General features: G+C 33.4%; 1 long non-coding RNA gene across 2 annotated transcripts in view; it reads left to right on the forward strand.

Moving 5' to 3' along the window:
* The window catches only part of LOC101885924 (uncharacterized), a 131,808-nt gene extending 127,156 nt beyond the window's left edge, over nucleotides 1–4,652 (forward strand). The window contains exons 3-4 of one of the 2 annotated variants that reach the window (XR_012393822.1): nucleotides 184–291; nucleotides 3,088–4,652. This is a non-coding gene — a long non-coding RNA (uncharacterized lncRNA). The remainder of the gene's footprint in view (nucleotides 1–183; nucleotides 292–3,087) is intronic. The other variant, XR_012393821.1, reaches the window with a different exon arrangement.
* The last annotated feature ends 1,348 nt before the right edge of the window (nucleotides 4,653–6,000 follow it).

Here is a 6,000-nt window from a genome sequence, read left to right on the forward strand (position 1 = left end):
AATCATCCCCTTCACTAATGCTAATGACAGTTTTAAAAAGCAAGTTAGAAAAAAAAAGCCCTCGCCTGATTTTTACCATGCTTTCAGATTTGACCACATTCTCACCCTGTTATTTACTAGTTTACTTTATTTTTTAGGCTTTTGTTTTTGTCTGACCTACTTTCTGGAACCATTTTTCACCAGACTCGAACCCGTCATCGTGGTCAACTCCTCTTTGCGTCTCAGGTCTGCCAATGTACATGGCGAGCCACTGGACAAACTGGTAACAGCAGGAAAGCTGTCCATACGGAGGTAAGCAGTCAGCTGGTAATCCCGAAAAGGAACTGCGTCATAACGCCTCTTAGTGTAAAGATGAAATACAGCCATATGTACTTATGGATACATAATTTGCCATCTCCAGAAATGTATAAAAGGATACATTTTCAGAATGAGCCTATGTTGATATCTTTGTGTTGCAAAGAATCAATTTTTTATGGGTTTTTAAAGAACATGGGTCAGTAAACATCAGCTTAATGTTAATTTTGCTGTGAACTAACCCTTTAATGGCTGTTTTACATTTCTCGTTCACAGTTACTGTTTTAAATGCTCTCCAAGGAAAAAAAAAAAAGAGCAGCAAACAGATTTTTGATGATGTTTTTCATAAAGCATGCGGAATCCATTAGCATCCAAAAGCAGGATTTGTAATAATTTATTGGTGTAAAGGGTGAATTAACTCCTATTCCTCGAGTCTCATTTGAACCTCTGTACAGTGTCATCCAGCAACCAATTACATTTTTAAATTCGAATTTATCTCAGTTAATTGGCCTAATTAATATTCAGTGGAACAACGGAAGAGTCCCACTCGATTTGTTCCAGTTTTAATTGAACATATCTCAGCCCATAATCAAGCTCTGCTGGTTTGCATCTTTTTAATCATGCTCGTCCACTTAAAGGCACCTTCAAATTCTCGCCCCAAATCTACAAGCGATAACAAGCTTGGAGCGTTTAAAAATAAAACCTCAAACTGATAATGACGGAAGGGGATCAGAAGGAGAGATTCAGAAGTTTTAACTTGCAGAAAGAGACAAGAGGGTCATTGCTAGCTTAAAATTGACATTGTCTGTGCTGCATAAAGAACTACAGGCTTTAAAGCTTAAACACTTTATTTTATAATACTTAGTGTACAATTTCGTAATGCATTAAAGATTATTAATTAACGGACCCTGCATCCCTTTCAATGCACATAATATTTCAGGTTGTATTTATTTGTTTATTTATTTTTTTATTTATTCATTTGGATGGATGGATGGATGGATGGATGGATGGATGGATGGATGATTGGATGGATGGATGGATGGATGGATGGATGGATGGATGGATGGATGGATGGATGGATGGATGGATGGATGGATGGATGGATGGATGGAAAATGAATGCATGCATGCCAGTTTTAAATACAGTGCATCCGGAAAGTATAACTTTCCAGATACACTGTAGATTGAATGTTAGTGTGCAGTCTAAAAAACAAAAACCTGAAAAGAAAAGTTGTCAAAAGATCAACAACTTGTATTATTTATTTATTTTTTATTATTTCTTGTTGGTATATCGTTTTTAAAGTGCAGCTGTTTTGACCATTGAAATGGACAAACAAAAAATCAATCAAAGGTTATTGCAATTTTTATTATTATTTGGTCTTAAATTAAAGGCGATTTTACCATCTTTACTTCATCTTCACAGTCGCATGTCAGTACAATTATAAAAGGGGATGCTTTAATCTCGTGCTATGTGTGCGTGAAAGTTGTAACTGTATTGTGTGACCTATCGTTGCAACTTCACAAGAAATACATCAAATAATCATTGGGAAAGTTGTTACAGCAGTATTTGTCACAAACGTTATGTGAGATCTGCTTCATTCATGTCTGTTACTGTGCTGTTTATCTGACACAGCCAAGGTGGAGATTGAGGCACACTCTGATAGATATGAGGAAACGGTGGGTGGGGAGAACCAGCAACAAATGCACAGGCAACAAAAACAGCTACATTGTGTTCAGAGCAGAAAATCCAATATTGTGAAAGGTTTAATAAATAATCTGATGGGTGTTTTGAACTAGAAAATTTACAGACACATTCTGGAGACACAAAAGACTTATCTGAAATCTTAATATAATTTAGGTCTGATGAGGGTTAAGACTTACAATTATGCAACATCTAGTTCTAAAATTAGTTTTTGCTTAGTAATGGATCGAGGATGCTAATGGCATTAATTTTATATGAAACTACATGTAATTTCATCAGGATCAAAGACAAAAACAGCTCATTAAGTTAACATCACAGAATTAATTAAATCAGTTCATAAATATGTGTTTTATATATATATATATATATATATATATATATATATATATATATATATATATATATATATATATATATATATATATATACGCAGTATATTATATATATATACTCAGAAAAGGCTGCATCTCTATTGATGAAATTAAAATAGCTATTTGAAAATAGCCGTTTTCTAATAAAGATTAAAAACATTTTATGATGTTGAATAAAATGTTCACAGCAGGGAAAATAAGTAATGAACATGTCATGTTTGTTCTGGGAATAATATTTCTAAAGGAGCTGTTGACATGGAATGGAACCAGATTTTGGTAAAAACCAAAACAATGCAAACATAAAAATAAAACAAAACATTAAAACACTGAAAATGAGTTATGTTTAATAACAATGGAATGACACGAGGAGAAAGTGCTGAACTACTGAAATGTATTTAATACTTTACATTAAAGGCTTTTTGGTGATGGCAGCTTAAAGTCGCCTCTCATATGGAGAATAAAGTCACATGCATTGCTCAGGTGTGAGTTTATCACAGACTTCAACAGTGTAAAAATCTTGATGCTTCTGTGAGTCTCTTCTATTAAATCTGAGCTTTAATTTGTATTTTCTATTGGATTCAAGTCAGGGGATTGGTTGGGCCATTGCACAGCTTGATTTTCTTTCTCTGAAAGCATTTGAGAGTTTCCTTGGCTGTGTTTTGGATCATTGGCTTGCTGAAATGTTCACCCTGGTTTCATCTTCATCATCCTGCTAATGTAGATGTTGGACAGAAACAGTGAACATTAATTTACAATGATGAAGGACAGAGGGTTGCTGAAAACTACTGAGAGAATTACTGAGAAATTTCAGCTGCTGTCTGGGCTTTCCATGCCTTTCTACACCTCCCTTTCTTCATGTGTTCAATACTTTTCCCCTGTGTCATTTCATTTTATTGCACATAACTTTATTTGTAAACTAATTAGTTTTGTTTTCTTTGCATATGTAGATTTCTTTGGTTGCGATCATCAACTGGTGAAAATTTCAAGTCAACAGCACCTTTAGAAATATGTGACGTGAAAAATGTGGATTGGTAGGGTGCCTGCATACAACCCTTGCCATGCGCTGACATGGTCTCACCCAGTCACTGGTTCTCACAGCTTGGCATGTCTGCCTTGCCTTTGGAAAACACGTGCTCTCATGAATAATTAAGAAGCAAGGTCTTCTCAGATAAGAAAACTCCGCTATGAATAATAATGAGAAACCAAAGCATCATCACTCCACTACCAGATTTGTGCCGTCACCGATTTTGATCCTGATTTTAAACCTGGAAGATTAAATTAGCTGACAAAAGCTTAAAATTTTGCAGTTTTCCCCAAAATTAAAGCTGACAGGTACTAATATTGTCTAAACTGATGCTCAACAAACACAAACATGCTATTTTTTTTCTTTTTACGTAAGTACTCCAGGGTGTCCTGAACCTTTAATGAGCTAAATTGGGCATCCTAGTGCTGGGTAACGTTGCAGTTGGAAGGGCATCCACTGCGGAAAACATGCTGGATAAGTTGGTGGTTCGTTTCGCTATGGCGATCCCTGGTAAATAAAGGAAATAAGCTGGAGAAAAATTTATTTAATTGATTAATGAAGTACTTTTAATGCTCTGTGAAATAAATCAAACAAATCAAACAGCTCATCAGAAATGTAGTTGAGCTGAGGGTGACCAGCATCATTTTCTGAAGGTTAAGCACTTCATTTCACTGATCTTTACCATGAAAAAAAAAAAACTAAAAAACATTTTCTGCGGGTCTGATGCACTGTTTGTCTCCCTCCATTCAGACAGAGAGCATCAGGAATGCCTCTTCACTCTATTGCCAATGTGTCTAGAGCAGAAATGAGCATGGTAATATTACCTGTCCTTCTGTCACCACTTTGATTCGATTTGATTTCATGCTCAAGATGAAACACTCTCAGGACTATTTGAACCAAGGCCAATATTCATTTAGATGGGAAAGTGTGATAGGACGAGAGGAGAGCCTGCGAGCGTGATTAATTCTGTTACCCTGCTCATACTTGTATTTCATTATCAAGGTGACAGAGGCCACCACAGCTTTTTGCCAAAACAGGAAGCAATCAGTTTAGCTTAGATACAGATAGGATGACCTGCTGGGCTGGGAAAGCCAGAGAGAGAGAAAGAGAGAAAGAGAGATTAAATGTTTTACTGTAGTAAAAGTGTAAAGAAGGATGTGGAACAGTAACATCAGCCAGGGAATCGATATCATATTTCTTTGTATCCGTGCTAAAGCTAATTGAAATAAATAAATAAATAAATAAATAAATAAATAAATAAATAAATAAATAAATAAATAAATAAATAAAATTAAACAATTAAAATAAATTTAATTCAACTAATTTCATTAAATTAAACTAAATAAAATAAAATAAATTAATTAATAATTAAATAAATCAAATTAAATAACATAATAAATAATTAAATATTCATTCATTCATTTTCTTGTCGGCTTAGTCCCTTTATTAATCTGGGGTTGCCACAGCGGAATGAACCGCCAACTTATCCAGCAAGTTTTTATGCAGCGGATGCCCTTCCAGCCGCAACCCATCTCTGGGAAACATCCACACACACATTCACACACACTCATACCCTACAGACAATTTAGCCTACCCAATTCACCTGTACCGCATGTCTTTGGACTGTGGGGGAAACCGGAGTACCCGGAGGAAACCAACGCGAACGCAGGGAACATGCAAACTCCACACAGAAACGCCAACTGAGCCGAGGATTGAACCAGCGACCTTCTTGCTGTGAGGCGAACGTGCTACCCACTGCGGCTCTGCGTCGCCCAGTAATAATTACATAGTTCAATAATAATTTAATAAAAATTTTTGTCTTGTTGATAACTGTTGAGTCAACAGAATTGTAGTCAAATATTACAGTTTGTGCTAATTAGGTTCATTGGCAAATTAGGTTAATTAGGCAAAAGTGGTTTGTTCTGTAGCACATCAACGAATAATATTTTCTTAGGGGGGCTAATAATATAAACCTTTGAAGTTTTACTTTTTTAAAGCATTTTTTAATCAAATAAATCAAACTTTCTCATTGTTCAGTAAATAATTAATTATTAGGTTAGGAATTTACTTTTAACGTTCAAGACATACGTTTAAACATTCATTCATTCATTCATTCATCTATTTATTTATTTATTTTTTATTTATTCATTCATTCATTTATTTATTTAATTATTTATTATTTTCATTTCTTATTATTTATTTTATTAATTTTTGCATTTTCTTGTATTTTTGTTATAGTTTATTTTGTTTTGTTTTATTTATTTATTTTTTATTATTCCAGCCAAGCTAAAATACCTTTTATTTAAATTTTCGTTTTATTTATTTATTTATTTATTTATTTATTTATTTATTTATTTATTTGATGTTGTTGTTATTATTATTATTATTATTATTAATATTACAGACAAACTGAAGGACTTTTATATAAATTTTCTTGTATTTGTGTTTTATTTTATTTTATGTTTTGTTTATTTATTTATTTACTTACTATTATTTACTATACTATAATTATATACCATGTATTAACTTTTACTATTATTCTTATTCCAGCCAAGCTAATAGACGTTTATTCAAATTTTCTTGTAGTTTTGTTTTATTGTATTTAAATTT

Source organism: Danio rerio, chromosome 18 (genome assembly GCF_049306965.1).
Source record: "Danio rerio strain Tuebingen ecotype United States chromosome 18, GRCz12tu, whole genome shotgun sequence".
Classification (NCBI taxonomy): Eukaryota; Metazoa; Chordata; class Actinopteri; order Cypriniformes; family Danionidae; genus Danio; species Danio rerio.